The following is a 23,241-nucleotide window of genomic DNA, read 5'->3' on the forward strand; positions in this document are numbered from 1 at the left end:
GAGGGTAAAGAAAATAAGATGTAATTTGTTTCCCATACAAATTCATGTCACTTCTTATGGGGATAATTGGGGTAGGGGTTGGGTTAGGGGTTGGGTTTCTTAGGAATTCCTCTTTAAAGAATTACACCTTCTTGCACACAAAAGCAGTTAGAATAAGATGGTAGTTTATTTAGGGGCAAGGGAAGGGAGGGGAAGGGAAACCATGAAAGAAATCCTTGGACTTTCCATGGGGAGAGAGGCATGGCACAAAGCATGTGGCTTTGAGATACCAATCTCCTCGAGCAGGAGACTGGCAGGTACTTTTATAGAGGACTGATGTGGGGTGGGGGGTGACCATCTGACTGTGGAAAGTTCCTTTAGTGAGGGAGGACCATCCCCCACTGGTGGTAGCTGGGGGAATTGGGTGAGGGGTGGAGGACCATCCCCCACTGGTAGTGACTGGAGGAATTGGGTGAGGGGTCCCTACAGATCTCTCAAGCCATCTCTCTCTTCAGGACACAAAGGCAGCAGCCACACCCAAACTTATCTCCCTGGGGTAAGGGAGACCAGAATGAAGGGTGGAAGTCCTGAAACTAGCTCAGTCCAAACTGGTTCTGCTTATTTGTCCTCTGGTTAAACAAAACCTTTCTCAAGGAGAAGATTCCTTGATGTGCTCCAGAGAGCTTCTGGGGTGCTCTGTGCCCATAACATCACTCCTATCCACAAAGGTTCATGGATCCCAGGTGAAAATCCCCTGATCTACATGATCATTAATTTAAAAAAAAAAAGGCAGATAAGGAAGACTATGATAGTGCTTAAATGGTTGGGTATTGGGTGTGTGTGTGTGTGGGGGGGTGGAATATAAGTGGGGTAAAAGAATTAAAGTTGACTTGAAACCAAGGGCTTTGTAAAGAAGGACTCCTTTTATCTTTTATGTCTAGAACCAAAACTAATCAGAATATGAACGGACCTTAGTTGAAAAGTAGAGGCAAATAGACATACCTAGAAGAAATGGAAGAGTGAGGAAGGAGAAAGAATTTCTGAAATGGTGTTTAAGCAAATAATTTGGAATGCTTTTGCATGCAGTATGTCAACATTCATTTTTATATGAAACCAGTATCCACCAACTCCTAAAGTGCTAATTTTTCTTATAACCACTATATACATTGTCTTTCAGATTTGGGCAAAGTTCAGAAAGTATCATTTTCTCTATAACTGATTTTTTCTCTTCATAAATCGGGTACTATAACAATGTCCCAACTGCATTAGATGCCTTAAGGAAAATGTCAATGACATTAAGTCTTTATCTTTGCTCTTCGGAAAATAGCAGAATTTACTTAGTTCTGAAATAGTAAGTTCGTGATTGAGTGACAAATATACATTTCTTGGTGAATGCCTGAATCCCAGTAGGCACAAATCAAATGTTGAAAACATGTAATATACTTTATGATAGAAAAGTATAACTGGGGCTGAAACCTTCAATAAATAAAAACAGCCTAACATTGCCTGGATTTACTTTTGGTGGGTGGAAGAACATAAAGTAATTGAGAACCAGTCAGCATTAGGGGTTATAGTTGGGCATATGTGTGTGTGTGTGTGTGTGTGTGTGTGTGTGTATATATATATATATATATTTTTTCTTTTTTAATCCAAGCTGTGGCTTTCCTGGTGACAAAGGCAATTTGTGGTTTTCAGAACATAATCTTCAATCAATCAAGGGCTAAAAAGGGAGTGAGGTTGGGAAACTGATGGACATCTTTTCCCATGGATGTATAGAAGAAACATATATAATGAAATGTAGCATCATTGCGACTTAAAAACACACACACACACACACACACACACACACACCTTTTTTCTTTTAAAAACTTTTAGAAACGATCCAGCAGTAACAAGAAAGACTGAGACTAGAAACTCAGGGGAAAAAAAAATTACTCAATATTTCAGGGATTATGTTTCTGGAATAAGAATAGGTAGAATTCTATGGGAAATGACCATGTATTTTAAAATCTTGTATCTCCCTTAGCATAGTGCTTTGAATAGTAGGCACTTAATAAATTAGATTTAAAACACCACCATCCTTATTATCACTGTTATTATTATGACATCTGCCATTGTAACAACACCACCACCATCTATAATGTCCTCAGCTAACTTCTAGTGAGTTACTGAGTTTTTTCATGACCTGTTGTCTGGAACTTTCTTTTAATTAATGGGCTTGTACCATATTTATTTGTCTTATTTCCTCAATTACATCTGAAGAGGCAGGAATTTTGTCATTGTTCATCTTTGAAGAACAGTGTTCAAAGTAGACCCTCAATAATTAAGTTATTGTGGAATTGATTTCGAAGTATTTTCTATTTTGAGACAATTAGGAATTATCTGATTACATATTTTATGGATTAAGTATAATTCTGAACTTGCTGCTGGACTACCAATAGGGTGACTGGGCCAGGAGTCAGTTAGACAGGACTGGGTATTGGACTCAAGGATGTGAGTGCCTTGTTGTATGTTTCTGTCTAAGATTCTGCCTGTATATGTGAGATACTGGTTGTACTGATTTGTCACTATTTGTTGAAATCCTTATAAAAGGCACAGTCAGCATGTCCAAATTTTTTCTGCCTTTGCAGCTGGGAACAGGTTTACAAAATGACCAACACTTTTAGTAGCTCTGTAGTCCATCACACATTCTTAGGTGTGATCTCAGTATGCATTTTTGGACTCAGTGTGTATTTCTGCATTTCAAAGGCAAATATAAATGACTTTTGGGTTATCTGTTTTGAATTATCTATGCTTTTTCTCCCCTCCATTTGTGCAGATAATTGAGTTGACTATTATGTAAATTAAGCAAAAATAATAATTACAGGAAAAAAATCACCAAAAATGCCTATAGTGTCTTTCTTACTAAAAACTGAAAGCAATTTTAATTGTGCTGTTTCATTTATCCTCAAAATATTTCTGTGAGGTGGAGGAGGGGCAGACATTATTATCCTTGTTTTGCAGAAGCAGGGCCTAGAATCCCACAGTATCCTTTTTATATTCGTGGTCAGCTAAAAAAAAAATTGGGGAACCTGAGAAACAGAGAGGTTAACGTCCCAACCCATGACCATATGCCAAAGCATAACTGAGAATACCAATTCCTAGGTTTGAAGTAATTTTCTAATTGCTCATGATTCATATAAATATAAATTAGTTACAGATACATATATATATACATTCACGAATAGAAATACATATATGTATATACCTATAAGCATGTGTATATACACATGTGTGCATGTATATACATATGTATGTACATAGTTATATATGTGTTGTGTGTCTATATGTGTGTGCATATATATACATAAACACACTATAAATATATCTATACACACACAATTACACACACATAAACAGACACATGTATCTCCTAGATTAAAATTTATATATCCTGAGTATGTGAACCTGGACAAGTCATCAGGAGGTGCCTACCCTAATGAATCCCCAGAACCTGTCCAAATATGGGTTTCATCAGCATAGGGAACTCCTGACAACTCATCTAAGGTCACACAGCCAGTATCCAGGGAATCCAGGGTCCCATGTTGACTTAGAAAACCACACAAATAAACATCACCTATGTTGTACTGTATTTTTATTTTCTTAAACATTTCTCAATTACATTTTCATTAGGTGAGTGGCCTGCAGGCCACATGTTTGAAACATCTGACTGAGTACACTGAGGGGTTAAGTCACTTACCCAAAGTTACGCAGTCAGTGTATTAGGCTCTGGACTTAAAGGCTTCCCCTGGTTGCCAGTGGCTCTCCTTCTACTATGTCACATTGCCTTTCCTTTATATACATGTACACATACAAATACCTTACCTTTTTTAATTGCACAATAACCCTGCAAAGTAGGCAGTAGTGGGTATAAGTTGAACTTAGGGACTCTGAAGCTCAAAGGCTATACTAATGGCATTGCCTCATAGTGGTTTGAACGTTGGATCTGTAGCCAGGAAGAGAGCTTCCAATCCTTTTTATGGACACGTTAGCTTTATGACCATAAGGAAATCAGTTAACTTCTCTGAACATCAGTTTCCTCATCTGTACAAGGGGGACTACTGTATCTTTTATTACCCATCTCAATATAGGTATACCTATATACCCCCAGGGCCACATAAACATTTATCAGGTGAAAAGGGGTCAAGAGTGGATAAAATTTAAGAAGCCCTGCTCCAAATAAACTATTTTTACATCTTTCAAAATCAGTTATGTATTTCAACATAATAATCTGGATAAAAAATTAGAAAATTCTATGTGTTTCATGGAAAAAATAACCACAACAATATTTGAATCACAGTCTATATTATAAATTGTAAATCAGTTGGGGAAAATTAACTATCGAAATAACATAATTGTATGTGATGTAGATGTCTTTGTATTAAATGCATCTAAGAATAGAATGAGAACCTAGAAAGTCTTTCAAAAGCAGTAGCCAAAAAAATGAGATTTTGGACTCTATATTAGTCAGATAATATCTGGAGTACTGGGCTTAGTTTAGAATGCCACATTTAAGCAGATACAATGGCAACTTGGAACATAACAACTTGGAAGATAATCAGGGTGGTGAGGTGATTCAAAATCAGATCCTGTGAGGATCTATTGAATAAACTGAGTATATTTAGCCTGGAAAAGAGAAGACTTGGGTTGGGGTAGTATACATAATTAATTCTTTTAAACATTTGGAGGGTTGTCATATGAACGATTAGACTTATTCTGGGAGGCTTTAGGAAGCAGGGATAGGAGGATGCTACTAGAAGCAGATTACAGTTTGACAAAAGGAAATAGTCTTTAATAGTTAGAGCTGAGCACAAATGATGGCTTTTTGTTTTTGTAGAGGACATTGGGTGATGTCTTGACTTGTGCATGAACTGGATTTAAGTGAGGCAGAATTGCTCAGAGTTATCAGTCTCACTCTCTCTTCCAGAGTTATTGAAATTCAATTGCAGGACAAAAGTCAGGCAGACTGGCGATGGCCCAGGATGTGGTGGATGACCTTGGCATCTTCCACGTCTGACCAAGCTCTAAGTGCTCTGCAGTACCTGCTTTAGTGGCTTTCGTGGCTTTTGGAACAAATTTGTTCTTATCCTCCATTCCTTCCACTGGTGGGAGTGGCAGGGTGGTGGCTGGAACATCTTCACATGCTTACCCACCAAAGGGGAATGTTAGAGGCCTGTTGATTACCCTCAACTTGGGAGAGCCCATCTGCCTTACCAGGGTGTGGCTGTGCATGATTGGCTGAATACCAAAGGTGTATAAGCAGCCCTGAAAAGGGATCAGCAAGTCCTCTCACATTAGAGGTACTAGTCTTCCCTTCACACCACAAATGACATAGCTTGTCAAAAGAAGTATTGAAGTTCCAAGTATGAGCTGATTGTTCCCCAGCCAGCCATGTGATTAGAGAAAATTGATTTTTCAGGAATGGGTTGGACTGGATCATTTCTGATGTTTCTTCCCACTCTGAGATTCTTAAATTCATCAAACTGAGAATAGTAGATAACATATTTTAACCCTTTCATTTTAGGGAGGAAGAAACCGACACCCAGACAAGTTGTGGATCATTTACCCAGCTATTTCTTAAATATGTAGATAGAAAATGGGAGAACCAGCATTTGAACTAAGATCCTCTGATCCTCCATCGAACTGTCCTGTGCTACTTCAGATTCTATGAATTCAGAGAACTATGGTACTTTAACATTGGCCATTATTTTCTCTTTACTAGCACCAATCCTGCTATTTCCAATGGAGTGGTATTTGCCATGGCTCATTAGTGTAATTTTCTTATAGAGGCATCGAGGGAGAGAGAGAGAGAGAGAGAGAGAGAGAGAGAGAGAGAGAGAGAGAGAGAGAGATGGGCATTGTTCTTGATTATGCCTTCAACCTTAGAGCTTTTCATAGAAAGGAGTATGTGTAAAATTGACCCACATACAATCTACCTGGACCTTGCACAGTAAACAGAAGGGGTGGGCTGTAATATCTGTTGCTAAGAAAAATAACAGTCTACTAGGGTTATAACTTGGCTTCACTGGTAAACTTGATTATTGTTAAATGGAAACATTTTGGAATTATGCAACTATCCCTAGGGAGCTGTTGGCCTGGGGAGACTTCCCAGGTTTGTGGTTCAATTGTCCTTTCCTAATCTAAGCTAACCAACTCTCGCCTCCAAATGGGCATTCAAAGGAGAACAAAAACCCAGCAGTATCAGTAGTTGGAAAACAGCAATCCATAGTTAACTTGAGCAGAACCAGGTGCTAAAGTGACTCAGAAGTGCTGGTGTACAAAATAAAAAAGCAATTGTCAACAACCCATACAGAAAAAAAGAGCTAAACAGCTTAGAGCTGGGAAATACAAAAGAAGAAAAGGAAGAAAATGTCGACTCAAAGAAAAATGCACTCCCCTATCTTAATTGCTCTAAATAAGGTGTTTAAGGTTCATTATTTAAAAGTTAAACCCTTTTATATATGAGAAAGGATGTATAAGGATTAAAAAAATCAGTGCACAATGTTAACAAGTAACCCGGGAGCCTGGCTTTCTAGTATAAAATTAGGTTTAAGGATAACATGAGGGAAAGTATGCACTGTGGCAGAACAGATTGAGGCCTGGCCTTGGAATCAGCTCAGACCTGGGCTCAGGTCCATCCTGTGAGACATAATAGCTGGGGGAGCCTGTCATTTCACCTCTGCTTACAGCAGGTAGCTCTTTAATCAAGCAATCAATCAATATACAAGCATTTATTCAGCTCCTAGCATGTTCTATGCTCTGTGCTATGCCCTGGGGACACAAAGAATGAAACAATGTCTACTTTCAGAGTGCCATTGTGCATTGGTAGAAGTAAGTTCTTTAACAAGAAATTAAATCATAGACCTCGTTTTAAAAAAAAAGAAAAAAAAAAGAAAGGGGGGACATATATTCTTTCAGCGTGTGGGGGGAGCTGAAGATTTAATTATTGCCTATTACACCTCATTAGGCTCCCATCTTTGGCGTGACCTAAGCAACCCCCTTAGAAAGAGATGTCGGGACAATGTTATCCCATGCCTCTTTATTATTAGAGAATGACATCACCTTGAAAAGTTAGTCTGGGAGCTGAAAGAGAAAATGACTTTAGAGTCATTGAGTAGCTAAGCATAGACTACAACAATACATGGGTTTGCATAATTCAGAGGACTGTGACAATATTTGGTTGGAGATGTTAATAACCAAGGCCAGAGAGATTGGTTTAGAGTTGAAATGAGTAGGAAGGTGTGAAAAGAGAGATCAATCTTGATTAAAATATGGCCTTGGGGGCAGCTAGGTGGCATAGCAGATAAAGCACCAGCCCTGGATTCAGGAGGACCTGAGTTCAAATTTGGCCTCAGACACTTGACACTTACTAGCTGTGTGACCTTGGGCAAGTCACTTAACCCCCATAACCCCACAAAAAAAACCATAACAAAATATGGTCTTAATGGACTGCCCTCTCATAAGACAATTGTAGAATCCTTAGAGTGTAATGAAATCACCTCTTGAATAGAGACATAAGCCTATACAATTTACTTGAGTAACTTGCCCCTGGATTCATTACAAATAACTTAATCCTCATTTACCTAGGAGGCACATAGGTGGCTTAGTGGAAACAACACTGGGTAAGGAGTCAGGAAGATCTGAGTTCAAGTCCAGCCTCAGATACTTACTAGCTATGTGACCCTGGGCAAGTAATTTTGTTTTTTGGGGGGCAGGGCAATGAAGGTTAAGTGACTTGCCCAGGGTCACACAGCTAGTAAGTGTCAAGTGTCTGAGGCAGGATTTGAACTCGGGTCCTCCTGAATCCAGGGCCGGTGCTTTATCCACTACACCACCTAGCTGCCCCCTCTGGGCCAGTCATTTAACCTCTGTTAATCTATTGGAGAAGGAAATGGCACACCACTCCAGGATTTTTGCTAAGAAAACCCCACATACAGTATGGTCCATGAGGTCAAAAGAGTTGGACATGACTGAACAATGACAGATTCATTGCAGCTCTCATTTTTTCCCAAACAAAGAAACTCCTCGGCCTCTATGTGAGAATTGCCATCTGCCTTAGAGTTTAGTCTAATCCACTAACAAGAGGTTTTGTGTTGACTGTCACTCAAGGATGACTTTTTTCTTCATTGTTTCATTTCTTTCCAAGGGGAAAAACATCTCCAGAATTCTTTCCTGTGTCCTCCACCCTTTATCTCACTGAATACTTTAAAAAAAAATTCTTCACTTCTGTTGCAAAGATAGAATCTCATTCTAAATCCTTTCCTGCTTTTTACCGCCAGAAAATTTCATGGCCTGTATGCACATCGAACTGCATGGTGGGAGGCAGCTAGGTGGCACAGTGGATAAAGCACTGGCCCTGAATTCAGGAGGACCTGAGTTCAAATTTGGCCCCAGACACTTGACACTCACTAGCGGTGTGACCCTGGGCAAGTCACTTAACCCTCATTTCCCAGCAAAACAAAACAAAACAAAAACCAACCTGCATGGTAGCGTTCTTCTTCTTCTTTTATAGTGAGGCATTTGATCCTCACAACAACCCTGATGGGTTGGTGCTATTATTATTCCTATTGTCTATATAAGGAAACTGAGGAAGAGAGAGGTTAAAGTTTTCCTGAAGTCATACAGAGTCCAGGTGTCCAGAGGAAGGATTTGAATTTGGGTTTTCTTGACACCAGGTCCAAACCTCTATCCACAGTGCCATCCAACTTCCTCTTAGCTAGAATTTGATCAGAATTATTTAGTAAACCAATGGAGGAGACAGCAATGAGCTTCATCAGTCTAAATTTAATTGATTACCACCTAGATTATATTCCTACATTTAGATATAGATATTATTATTAAATTGTTTATTTAAGCCCCTTCTAATTAAATAAGGATAATTGTCCTTAATCTATATATTAGAGGAAATAAACTCAATGCAAATATTTTTGTGTATATGCGTATATGTATGTATGTGTATGTACATACAGATATGCATATATGCACACACATATACATACATAAACACAAATATATATATATATATATACACACACATACACACATAAACACTTGATTACTAAATAAAAATAGTAATTAGAATCAGGAAGATCTAGGTTCAAGTCCCACCTCAGACGTTTGCTAACTAGGTGACCCTGAGCAAATTACTTCAACTCTCAGTCCCTGTATCCTCCACTGCAAAAATGAAGAAAGGAAGAAACAGAAAAAGAAAAAGGAGAGAGAGAGAGAGAGAGAGAGAGAGAGAGAGAGAGAGAGAGAGAGAGAGAGAGAGAAGAACAAGAACAAGAAGAAAAGTGGATTGGACTCATTGACCTCCAATGTCTCTCCCATCTCTAAATCTATGAATCCTATATTCCTTTGAAATAAAACCAACATATTCAAGTATGGATTGGTGCCAATAGAATATATCCATCCTTTGAGGACAATTCCTCTCTTCAAAATTCATTTGCCCTGGGATTAATGCATATCAGGGAAAAAAGATTTAGACACTTTCTATTCATTGATGAGTTCATCAAAACTTGCTAAGCACATCTCTAACAATTTTTCCTCTAGTTTCCTTTGGAAGATTCTCTATCCTAAATATGGTTCTCATAAGCATAAGTTGAGCAATCTTCTACTTTTCAGTGCACATCCCTTGGATAGATCTCTTAGGTGCTGCTGCAAAATTAGTCTATTCCAGACAACAATCTAACAAATGGCACCATAATGACAGGGTTCATTTTAGGGACATTGGCTCTTTCCTACATGTCACTGCTGGAGTCCTTGCCTGAAGAGCCAGAAAGAGCGATGGTTTCCATCTTTTCCTTTTTTATAAGGTCTAGCACACTGACAGCCTTCCCAGTCAGTCCCACAGGTTTGTTAATGATGCAACTTTGGGGTTGTTAAATTAGCAAGCTGAAATCTTTTTAGTTTGTCACAGAGTAGAAATGAACCCTGCAAGATTCTGTTCACTCACAGCCCTATTTTTAAATCTTGATATTTGCAGGTTTCATAGAGAAGTGTGTGAGATCTGAATTCACTAAGCCAATTAATAGCAGAATGTGATGACCAAATAGAAAGGATTAAAATTGACAAATGACAAGAGTCAATGGAGTCCCTCTGTGGAACCATTTCTTTGTTTTATTGCCTAGGACAGTAGAGACTTTTAAAGAAAAGCAGTTGAAATAAGTATAACAGTCCTGAATTGGAGTGGAGATTTGGGATGGCAACCCCCTATTCCTTTAATAAAGTCAGCTACTTAGGATAAATTATTTGGAAAATAGTAGCATAAGGTGTAGGGTTGGGTCTTAGAAGCTAGAATAATGGTTCTCTTCTTTATGAACATAAATATGAATGTGTTGATATAAATATGATATGTTGAATATTTTTATGTTATTTTTCAAATAGCATTTGCTTAATTGTAACATGTGCTGCAGTCATATAAGTCATTGGCTAGTAGACTTTCTTTCATTATTAAAGGTTAGTTTGCTCCATAATAACTGTTACTTAGCAGAGTTGGGATTTCATTTTGACTCCATTTACTCATTGCTTTGAAGATAATTTTGAAAAAATATATAGAATCTTTTCTGATCCACTGTGTATATCTGGTTATCAACATATTGTCTCTTCTATTAGAATATAAGTTCCTTGAGGTCAGGGGCTGTATTCTTTGTATACTTAGCACTCAGCACAGGGGTTTCATAAATGCTTTTTCTTATTTTTTTCTTTTCTTTCTTCTTTTTTTTTTTTTGCAGGGCAATGAGGGTTAAGTGACTTGCCCAGGGTCACACAGCTAGTTGTGTCAAGTGTCTGAGCCTGGATTTGAACTCAGGTCCTCCTGAATTCAAGGCCAGTGCTTTTCCCACTGCGCCACCTAGCTGCTCCCCATAAATGCTTTTTGACTCTATTTAAATAAGATGGTGGATCTTTTGTCAACATAGAAGGTTGTATAGAGATAATGTGGTACAAGAATGAGAATAGAGAATTGGAGACAAAAGAACAGAGTTCATATCCTGCCTTCATGGTACTTCCTACCTTGCCAAGGGACTTAAACTCTCTTATCCATAAAATAAGGAGTTTGAACTAGATGGTCTTTAAGATTCCTTCTGGATCTTAATATATAATCCCATTGTTTAGGATTAGTAAACATTGGGGTAAAAACATCACTGCCAAATGAGTCCTTCAAATACAAGAAAACTGTCACATGTCTTTTAGAAATAATAACTAAGTTTTCCTCCTACTCTTTCTTATCTTCTTCCTTACACTCAACTCCAAACCACTTTCCAAATATTTCATTGATATTTGGCCTGGAACATGGGGCATCTTCAAATGAATTTCCTTGAGATTTAATTCCATTAGGTCCCTCCCCTTTCTTTTGAACTGACATAGCCTATGTCACATATAGAAAGTTATAGAAAGTCACAGGAACATTTGGGGATTTCTCAAAAATGTAAGGTTATACTCAATGAATCATTTCATAAACTACATTGTAATAAAGTAGGGAAAATTGCCTACAAAGGCTATAGAAATAGAAGCGATTATTTGGCGGCATTTAAGAAAAAAAAAAAACAATGGATACGGAATTTTAGCCTTCTTTAAGAGAAACTTTAAAATACTGTACTCCTTACTTACAAAAAACCTATAAAAGTAAACATCAAAAGCAATGCCAAAACTTATTTCAGAAGTTCTTCTTTTAAAAAATCTTACTAACTACATAATGCTTTCATATTTTTATCTTTACACCGAAGTGGTAATTCCTCTCTACAAGCCTATGTGCTTTATCAAGCCAACAAAAAGACAATGAAAAGAGAAGGGTAACTTGTAACTTGCTAGAGACACACATCAAACCAGCTAAAATTATCATTCAGAACTATTTTAGGGTAAATAATTTTAGAGTAATTAATTTACAGATCCCTGGTCTTTTACTTAGCCCACTGATGCACAATGCCTCCCATAACTGCCATGTCATTTCCACCTGATGCTTCCCTGATTTTTTTTATTTTTCAGGTGCTATTTCAGTATAGTCTAGAATCAGAGAATAGTAAAGCTGGAAGGAACTTTGGAAATCATGCAGTCTAATTCACTGATTTTATAGGTGACGAAACAGTGCCCTGAGAAATAATGTGCTTCGTATAAAGTCATGTGGCTAGTTTCTGTTATTGTCTTATAAGGCTAGTTGACTAATTGTGGGGAAAATGTGAACACATACCTAAGTGATAAGTCCTAGGACATTTAAGAATAACCAACATCCTCTAAATGTCTGGTTTCTTAGAACATAGTGCCATAATATTTGATAAATGATAGAATACACGGAACTCTGATTTTACTATAAGCTTAGATATCAAGACGTAGAAAACTGCTTTTAACAATATTATATCAAGAAAATGGGAAAGAGTAAGAACTAACATGAATTTTCAGTGTTATTCAATATTTTATTAATGGGGGTAAAGCATTATCCTTTCTGCTGCAATTTACAGAATTATGGACTGATTACTGGTTCAAATAACATAGTTCCTACAGTGAAACCCATAATTTTATATTACATTCTTCAAGGGATGATAGCAGTTCTTCACATATAATAGTATTGTTAGCCTAGAATCTTGTTAACAATCATTGCCTGAGAGATTGAGCTTATTGTCTACTATTCTTATTTTGAATGCTGTAAGGACATTATTTGAGGATTTATTACACTTTTTCCTCCCTCACATGGATAGTGCCCAATTAGATATTTGTTTGACAGCTCTATACAATAGTTTTGTAACTTTAAAAACTTGAGAATTTACTTACAATATAAAATTTTTTGAAGATGACAATTCTAAATAATTTTTCATATATAAATGTATATATGCATATATATACATATCTTGTATATGTGATGAACACTTATGTACATATACATACAGAGCTTGGATTTTATTTTATTTTCTATACCTATTTCTAGGAATATATTTTGCAGAAAGTAGGCATGCCTATACCTGGCCAACAATCCATTCCAATTAGAGTGGAAATACTCCTAATAGTGACTAGTAGATGAAAATGGATTTCTGAAACACGATATCTGCAGCATTTTTCTCAGGTTGTAACAGGCAAAACATTGTTCAAACTGTTGACATATTCTGATTTTCTAAGGTCTTCATAGACCTTTCTAGTGATCCAAGGACAGCAATCAGAGGAGAGACAGAGCTACTGAATGAAGTGACAGAATTAAAAGAGTTATAGAGTCTAGACTATGTATGATATATTATCAATAAGCTCCAAGTGTCATTAAAAACTCTCAAAATAAATTATTCTGAGCAATAAACACAATGTTAATCTCAATTGCAATATAAAAATTGTATTCTTTTATTGAGACTCATTCAATTGACCCCTTTTATTGTTTTAACATATAGACAACCTCCCCCCACAAAAAGCCTTAAAAATCCTACCCAAACTATTTTACAAAATTCCAAAATATTAGTTTATGATGAACTAGGACACATGTTATCAAAAGAGAAAACCCTCCTCCCTTCACATGTTTCATACTAAAATCCAAGATGACATTTTGAAAGTGAGAAATATGACTAGTTTATTCTCCTCTGTCTTTCAACCTATATGAAATCAAAGGACAAGTTTGGCACATAGATGCGCTGTTTTTAATAACTTACATTCATGCAGTGCTTCATAGAATACAATGTATTTTAAAATATATTGTTTCATCCAATTCTTGCTCCATCTCAGTGAGATGGTTTACTAATGTCAAATGAGACAATGGAAAAATTACTCAAATAATTTTCTTTTTCTATGATAAATAAAAAGACATTCTATAATTCCAATAGCTTGAGTAACAGGTTGACACAAGGGAATAATCCAAGCATGGAAATTAAATAGCCCAAAGTGAAATAAAAAACTAGGCAAATTGATTCTTATAGATGTAGAAGCAGTTCTAAAATAGTACAATCAACTCAGAGGACAGTTAAGAAACTGCAAATTGAAACTTTTCATCTCCCAGTTTATCTGATGCAGATTCTGCATGGAAGAGTAACAGAAAGTTCATGCTGAGTGACTTCAAATAGTAAGCATGGTGCTAGGCACAAAAGAGATGCCTCACAAATACTTTTAGTATTGCATAGAGTTGAACTTAGATTTTTTTCTGAGGGACAAGGTTGGAAGATCATGCAAAAGATATTGAAACTCCCTAAACTTTCCTAGAGTCAAACATACACTGAACTACATTTGACTGACTAAAGATTAAAGGGATTAAAATAACTTTACAGAGCACTCACTGATGTCAGATTCTTTGTCTGTATTTGGTAAATCCAACCAAATTTAGTAGATTTTTAAAAAAAAAGTTTCATCACTGAACTTCCTGTCTGATGAGCAAACGGCAGAATAGCTGTGTTTACATTGTCGACCTATTAAAGTCCATACCACCCCTGCTATGGGCAACTGAGAAACTCAAGAGGTTCTCTCAGACAGGACGCTGAAACTCCAAGGAAAAACAATCAACTCCTCATTGTCATAGTGCGACAATCCTAGCCCCGTTTCAACTGGGCGAATAGTCAATTCCCAGAGAGAAGGCATCATCAGGATAGACATGAATGCTGTTATTACCCATTATAAGTAAGAAGCGAAGGTCACATATCAGGCAATTACACCTTTTCATTACATACTAACCTCTCACGGTAGGGAAGCTACGCTTATGACTGCATTAGACAGACAAAGCTTTTTTAAAAAGAAAAAAAAAGGAAAAAAAAGAAGAGATAAAAAATTAAATTCATCTTACCAGCACGTTGCAGCACCAACTCGTTTGCCGGAATGTTGCCTGTACAGGTTTCTCTTTTAATTATCCTGAAAGCAGAGGGAGACAAACAAAAACAAACAAAAAGAAAAAAAAGAAGAAGAAGAAGAGAAAGAAGAAGCAGGGTGGTTAAATTAGCGTGCTGGAATCTTTTCAGTTTGTCGCAGAGTAGAAAAATAAAAAAAAAAAGGCTCAGTAATTTAAATTGGCTGTCAGTTCAAGCTGCATCGTTGGGTCCCGCCCCTTCTTCCCGCTGGGTTCCACTACCTGCGGGGCTGGACCTGACAGTTACTATGCAAACAAAAAAAATGGCAAAAAGCATGCTGGGACCATGCTGTCTGCTGTCTGGGTCTCGCTAGCCTTGACAACTAAAAATCATTAGTGAGTAGGTTTTGTGTGTTTCGGTTTGGAGTTCTTTGCACGGAATTTCATTTCCTTTTAATTGATACACCATAGCAAATGACAGGAGCTGATTTTTCTGACCATGCTTGTTTCTTTCATTTTCTTCCTGGGGCAGTTGATTTGTATTTTTTTCCTTCTTTTCTGTTTGTTTTCTTAGTTTCGTAATATCATATGTAGTTTCTTCCTCGTGCTCCCTCCCTTGATCCCCCCCCTTTTTTTATCACAAATGATGAAACTTTTCTTGGCAATGATATAGAGTCAGAACACAAATGTTATGGAGGCTGCTGCATCTTTTGACCATTTTAATGTACCTTTGGACAATGGAGGTAAAAAAAAATACTTTAGAGAAGTGGGAAGAAAATCAATCAGGTATGAGAAGGGTAGAGAAAAAAGGCAGAAATCTAAATGGATGTAATGTTGGATCTCAAATCATCACTACCAAATGCAAGAAGTTTCTTTTCATGTTTATGTAGTCAGGAGAAAACTGAAAAGCATACAAAAGATGAATTCAGCTTGTGCTTCTAATTCCACCTGAAGTGGCTCCCACAGATACTGTTCCAATTTCAGCCACAAAATGAAGCCTTTCCTTAATGGGAAACATCAACTTGGAGTAGAAAATATACATAAAAAATTAGAGGCTTCCTCTTTTTAAGAGGTCATGCTGTTTGTAAATGGCTGAAGTAGAAATTATGGAAGTCAATATCCATTGTGATCCCAAGTTTCTCAGTCAAACACAAAGGGTTACTAACCCTTTCTAGTCAAAAGTGAGCTACTTTATGATTTGTGTATAAACACTCAATGAGTGGAATGTATGTATATGCATATCTCCCCTATGCATTTGGCATTTTGTTCTTAAGCACAATCCCTGAAACACTGAAGCCTAGGCTATGAATTGCATCCATTCTTATATAGAAGTGTATACTTAGCCTGTCACTCTACATCTCATTTGCATAAAAGCTCTATGTTGACTTACTTATATTTCCAATAATGTTACCTGGCCCCATCTTTGGAGCATAGAAAGTGAACGACAACAACATGTACACTGTTCTTTGGCAATGATTGAAGCTTGATAGGTGGCATGAAGTTATCTTTGATGATTTGACAGCACCATCATTTGCTGGGTAGCTCCTGCATTTTTCTTCTCTTCCACCACCCCCTTCTCCGAAGCTCTTTAAATTGAACTTATGATTTTGGCATAACTTGTGGAATCACTTTGCTGAAGAAGACAAAAGTGGGCTTTTAAAATTCACTTTTTAAAAAAGGAGCAGTTAGAATTTCCAGAAAAATAATTGAATAATCTCTTCTTTAAAAATAAGAAGAGGAGGAAAAAATGTGCACTTAGGCACAACAAAAACAAAAACAAACAAAAAAAACCAACTAAATGCAATTCAACTTTCTAAATTGCTGCAGCCATGCCAAATACTAGAGTTCTTTCCCTACAATCACTGTCAGAAAACTGACCAGAACTATTAAAAATAAAGGCAGGCAAAAGTTGGTTCTATTTTTATCTTGGATTTTTGTCTTATCTAATAATATCAAGGATGGATTTCTTTGTTCAATTCCATTGACTGGTACAGAGTGGAAAAAAATGAGTCAGGTCAAGTGCTGGAGAAACCCCAGTACCTTCACAGGTAGTTAGGCAATCAGCTTTAATGAAACAGTGGTAAATTACACCAAGGTGTTAATTACTGTACTTTGCCACTACATAAAATGTAATAAAACCAACTCAGGCCACACTGAATGGATTATTTTTAGGTTAAAAATCTTCCACTGAACTGAAATTTTGTTTTCCTGAAGAATTCTGTAAAGGGATTTTTCCTTCAGCTATTTTCTTTTTTAAAAACTATGTTCAGCAATGCATGTTTATTGATAACTAAAGAAAAAGTCAATGATGACTATTTTTAAAACTCAGAATTTGACTTTCTAATGAAAACCATAGAATAGGTATTATTATCACTAACAAGTACCATTGCTCCCATACATATGTGCGACATTTGCAACATGCTAGGCAACATGCAAATACATGGAGAAGACAGTTCTCATAAATTTGCATGTTGAACTTAGCCAGAGGAATTCCAAGACGAAGCATATTTCTACAGTGCATCAATGCCTGCTTAGGTTGGTTGGCAGAGATTCAGTTCCTAATCCCAAAGCCTTCAGTTTGGTCCTCAAAGTGTACAAAATTTAGTCTGGGTAAGTATGATCCATTAAGTATAGCATGACACTTATGAGTCTGGGTCACCAGTATGAGCCCTCCTGATGTCATTGTTGTATCACTGCCATGCCCACAAAATATGGAAATTTGACCAATGCAAAATGTAACTTTATGGGGTCTGGAAAAGCTATGTCTCCATACAAAGATTCATAAGGTCATAGATCTAGAACTAAACGAAACATCAGATGTTATCTAGTTCAAACCCCTGTCATTTTATAGATAGGGAAACTAAGGCCCAAAAGGGAGAATTGTTTTCTTACATTTGCACAAAACATAAAAGATGGAAGATTTGAACACAGATCCTTTGGTTCCTGAGACAGAAAAAGTTTCTCTTTGCCATGCGTTTCATAGGTAGGGAATATTTGGTGTAGGTATGTGGAGGTGGAGGAGGTCAATAAATAGAAGAGAAGCATCAGGTAGAGCTATCATATTTGATATGGCAGAGAAACCACAAATATGGGAAAGATTTACAACAATGGACACTTCTTTAGCCTAAGATGACAGTAACCTATGAAAACACCAGCAAGAATTCTCTGATGCTGGTGATCTATAAGTACTCCTTGCCCTTACTTTGAAAGAGCATATTAATGTTTGATCAAACCTCATGTACTATATTTGGAATACTCAAGGGTACATGGAATTGGAGAATTCCTTGCTTTTGATGCTGAGGTATTACCCGCTATTTCACAACTGTGAGTTGTTCAGATTCCTTTAGAATCTACCTGTTCATCTATGACCAAAGGGCTATAAAACTGCTTAGCTTACTCTTTCATCCAGCAATACCACTGCTAGGTTTATATCACAACGACATTCCCAAAAAGAGTAAAAGAACTATTTATTAAAAAAAAAACATTGATAGCCACTCTTTCTGGTGGTGGCTAAGAACTGGAAATCAAAGGGATGTTCATCAATTGGGGAATGGCCAAACAAGCTGTGGTATATGATTGTAAAGCATTATTATTGTTCTATAAGAAATGACAATCAGGATGATTTCAGAAAGGCCTGAAAAGATTTACATGAACTGATATATAGTGAAGTGAGCAGAACCAGGAGAACCTTGTGCACAATGACAGTAATATTGTTCAATGAAGAACTAAATGAATGACTTGGCTATTCTCAACAATACAAATACTCAATACAATCCCAAAGGACTAATGATGAAGCATACTATCCACCTCCAAAGAACTGATATTGATTGAACACAGAAAGAAGCATGCTATTTTTTCCACTTTCATTTTTGTTTCTTATGAGTCTTTATACAAAACAACTTACATGAAACTGTTTTATATAAGTGCACAAGTATAACATATCTGATTGCTTACCACCTCAGGAGGGGAGAGGAGAAGGAGCAAAGGAGGGATAGAATTTGGAACTCAAAACTTAATAAAATGTTTATTACACAGTCAAAAAAAAAAAAAAAAGAAGAATCTACTTGTTCAGGAATGATCCAGAGAGCTACACCTTCCCTCTTCTCACATGTGAGAAAATAATTATTAATAATGTATTTTTGCGGGAGACCCAGTTCTAGTTGGGTTTCTCTTACTCTCAGCACTTCAGAGGTCAGTGTTAGGAGGGATGTCAAGGCACATCCAAGGAATGGAGATAAGACTCTTTGGGTCTAGACCAGTGAAGTGAGGGGATTAAAACCACACCTATCTGAATGTGCCCTTGTTCCTCTGGGTCTCTCACATTAGACCCTGATGTCATTATAGTAGAGCTCATTTTAATATGGACCACCTTCAAGTGACATCAAACAATGGAATTGAATCACGTTGGCCAATTAGCTTTGATCAGTGTGTAGCAACATGCCTCTATCAAAAAAGGATAAAAGTCAGGAACAGAGGAGGCTCGGGGCCAGCACCATCTTGGAACTCACTTTCGGTGTGGACCTGCAGTTGGTTGGTGAGTGTTCTCCTCTTAGGCCAGAGTAGGTAATGTAGGGCTTCTGAACTCTGCTTGAGGACACGTGCTCTCTTAGAGACAATATGGCGTTGTGGAGTTTTCAGCTTGTGCTAAATGCCACACAGTCAATTCTTTACTAACATTTAATGTGCTTTAATAATAAATACTTACTGCCTAAACTGACCATTAATTTATAAGTAGCAATAATTTAGTTAAACCCAGACTAGTTACCCGATAATTTAATTAAAACATGCAGACAACCAAGAACCTTAGTTCAGCCCTCATCAGCTCTCAGCTAGATTATTGCCACAGCTTCCAATGGGTCTTTCTGTCTCAAGTTTCTCCCCACTTCAATTCTTCCTTCATCTTTCTGCTAATATGATTTTCCTAAATTGAGGATCTGTCGATGTCATTCTCCCACTCAATCAACTCCAGTGGCTTTCTATTGCCTCCGAAATAAGATATAAATTCCTCTGTTTAGTTTTTAAAGTCCTTCACCACTGAGACCCAATCTAAAGTTCTAGTCTCATTGTACATTACTTCCCTTTAACACAGCAATCCAGCTGAAACAGCCTTCTCTCTGTTCCTCACACAATACTCCATCTCCTGTCTCCATGCCTTTGCACTCATTGTTCCTCAGTGCTGGAATGCACTCCTTCCTTTTTTGTTCAGTTGTTTCAAAGTCTCCATGGCCCCATTTGGGGTTTTCTTGGCCGGGATACTGGAATTGTTTGCCATTTCCTTCTCCATCTCATTTTACCAGTGAGGAACTGAGGTGATCAGGGTTAGTTAAGTGATTTGGCCAGGTAAGTAAGTAGCTAGTAAGTGTCTGAGGCTGGATTTGAACTTAGGAAGATGAGTCTTCCTGACTTCAGTCCAGGTACTCTACCCACTGGGACACCTAGCTGCCCTTCCTTACCTCTGCCTCAATGATTCACTTTCTTCCTTTAAAAATTAGCTCACACATCACCTTCTGTAAGAAACTTTTCCTGATCTCCTCAACTGCTATGGCCTTCTCTTACACTTCCTTATAGATAGCTATTTAGTATTAATTCATATTTCATAGCACAGTTACTAGTACATACTATGTGCTTAATGAATACTTGTTGATCATTTTTGCATTCCTGGGAGAAAACAAGACTCTTAGAAGAGAATGAGTTGATCAGTGTTTATTTGGGAGTTCATGGAAATGATCTGTGTTGGTCAGATTAAACTGGGTAATTGCTTGTGCTGCAAATTGGCTTTAGTCCAAACTCAGCTGGCTCTTGTTTGAAAGAGTAGCTCTGAGGAATGATCTGTCTCTATGCTTTATGACATTTAGGGGAAGAATAAAGGAGAAATCACATATATAGGTCAGATTTACCTAAAAAAGAACTTAAGCAAAGCTAGACTCAAGCACTATACTCAAGCATCACCTGTTCCTTGAAGCCTTTTCTGGTTTGCTTGTTGTTAGTGTCTTCCTGCCCCCTAAAAACATCTTATATTTATGCATTTTGCATGTATTTTCTATACACACATATCCATATAGTGTCTACCAATAAACTCAAGGTCCCCTGAGGGCAAGAATTATTTCTGTTTTGTCCTTGTATTCCTAGGACTCCAACAAAGTCTTAGACACATAATAGGTGGTTAATATCAGATTTATTGACTGATGGATCAATAGTATCACCACCCTAGTACAATACATTGCCATTTTTCTTTAAAAAAAAGTGTTATAGAGCCAAATATGCATTTTTCATACATACAAAGTTTAGCTGGTTTATGTGGCCTTCAAATAAATTCTTATCAGCTTAAAGGAAAATGAGTTTTCAAGAAATTTCCCTACATCTTTTTTTAAAAAAATAAACATTTCATAATAATGGTAGGCTATGTGGAGGACTTTGTTGTCATGATATTTAAAAATATGAAAATACCTGAGAATTATAAAAATTCACGTACTATGAATCATTCAATTATAAATTACAGCTGATTTTATTTTTTTAAAAGTTAACTTCTGTTAGATATTTAAAAACTGTTTCATTTCAGTTAGACTGAAATGAAGTCTCCACACCACACTGCCAATGTTTTAAAGCTGATTAAGTAAGTGTGTGTCCTCATAGCTGTGGACTATATATTTATATCTATCTATCTTTTAATTAGATTATGAGCTCCTTAAGAGGGCCAGTATTGTTTTGTTTGTTTGTTTGTTTTGGGTTTTTTTGGCCTTTCTTTGTATCCCCAGCACTTAACACAATGCTACAAGATGAAAGAATTTTTTTAACCTGATACAACTCTCAAAGACCAATTCATAAATGGTATCTGAATGGAATAGGGGTATATAGTCATGGATACAAGAGAAACTGTTCAGTGCTGACCAATTAATTCCTTAATGGTTGACTGAATGCCATCATCTTAATGACTGAAATAACCAGTGAGTTAGATAATAAAACAGAATCAGATCAGCACATTTCTTTCAGTGACCCCAGGCTCTTATAATGACCAGAAAATCTTAATAGACAAGAAAATATTAACAGGAATAACAAAGTTACATCCTATAAAATGATTAATTTGGGGGAATGCATAATGCCAAATAACCTTTTCTCCCCTACCTGAACCTCCTCCTTTTCCAGGTTGGTTGTATGCCCTTACATAAACACATGTAGAATTCAATCTCACTACGAAAGTCTAAAAAGGAACCAATTCTGAAGTTGACATTGGATGTGAGATGATGGGAGGACCCACTGGACTTCTAAAAGCCAATCTAACCTTGATGTCTTGCTGTTCAGCAAAGCAAAACTCTGCTTTTTAGATTTATTTCAGTTCTGAAATGCAGAGATCCAATTCTGTTGTTAGAGTGGCTGAAAATGTGACATCAAACTATCCATGGTCCAGTTATTCTTGTTGCATAGAGGCAGCCATAGTTTCCATTTGATTTACGGGCAGCTTCCCTAATTGCTTTGCCTAATGCTGTCAATCACCTGCTTGCTAATCTGCAAAACGAAAATGCAATTTGCAAAGGGGTATCCAAGGCCTTAGTGATGTCCCTCCAACAATTCCATCCATCAGTCAATAATTATTTATTAACCACCTACTGGGGGCCATTTTGGGGGTCTAATGTAGTTGCATCTCTCCAGACTGAATGGCAATGAGAACCGAGTTTTTCTCTTAAAATTGTGTAGCTCCCATGACAGGTAGCATGATTCATTCTTTCTATTTCTGAATACAATCATCTTCATTTTTATCTGTATCTGGATAAAAAGAGGTCTGATGGTTAACTTTGTAATTTCCATTATGGGGAATTTCTTTTCTCATCCATGTAGTGTTTTTCTCCTCTTCATTTCTTTCTTTTGGAAGAGGAAGATAACTCGGAAAATTAAGTGATTTACTAACCAACAATGATACCTCTTCAAACATCTCTCTTGGATCTCTTTGGGGAGATTCATTTTTTTCCTTCAAATGTGGCCATTACTCCTGTTATCCCAAGCATAGATGGTTGTCAAGAGGCAGCCTTGTGGAAATAGTAGAAAGGTGACCAGAATGAAAATCTGTATAATTGGAATCATCTCCTATTCCTAAAACTAAGGAGCTGTGCTACCATGGTCATGTCATTGTCACTTAAACTTGCCTAGCCTCAGTTTCCTCACTTATAAAATGAGAATAATTATACTTGTAATGTCTAGATCCAAACAGGTAATTTGTAAACCTTAAAATATTACCTTAAAGTGCGAATTACTTATATAATTATTGTTTTATATTCAATCAAAAGAATAATAGAAGCAGAGGTCTAGAGGTGAATGTGACCTAAAAGGCCATCTAATCTAACCCTCTTTCTTTCTAGATTAAGTTGAGACCCAGAGGGGTTAAATGATTCACCCAAGGGCAGACAGAAAATGCTTTAGGATCCAAAATTTTGACAGACTAAAACAGTTTTATATCATATTATTTTAAGTGTTCATTTATAAAACTTTAT

At 36.9% G+C, this 23,241-nt stretch overlaps 1 protein-coding gene across 4 annotated transcripts in view; it reads right to left on the minus strand.

Moving 5' to 3' along the window:
- The window catches only part of CELF2 (CUGBP Elav-like family member 2), a 1,044,777-nt gene extending 1,029,630 nt beyond the window's left edge, over window positions 1-15,147 (minus strand). For all 4 annotated transcript variants that reach the window (XM_043965376.1, XM_043965377.1, XM_043965374.1 and 1 more), the window contains exon 1: window positions 14,759-15,147. The gene's annotated coding sequence lies outside the window, so the exon portion shown is untranslated. The remainder of the gene's footprint in view (window positions 1-14,758) is intronic.
- Between the last annotated feature and the right edge of the window lie 8,094 nt (window positions 15,148-23,241).

The sequence above is a fragment of the Dromiciops gliroides genome, chromosome 5 (assembly GCF_019393635.1).
Source record: "Dromiciops gliroides isolate mDroGli1 chromosome 5, mDroGli1.pri, whole genome shotgun sequence".
Taxonomy (NCBI): Eukaryota; Metazoa; Chordata; class Mammalia; order Microbiotheria; family Microbiotheriidae; genus Dromiciops; species Dromiciops gliroides.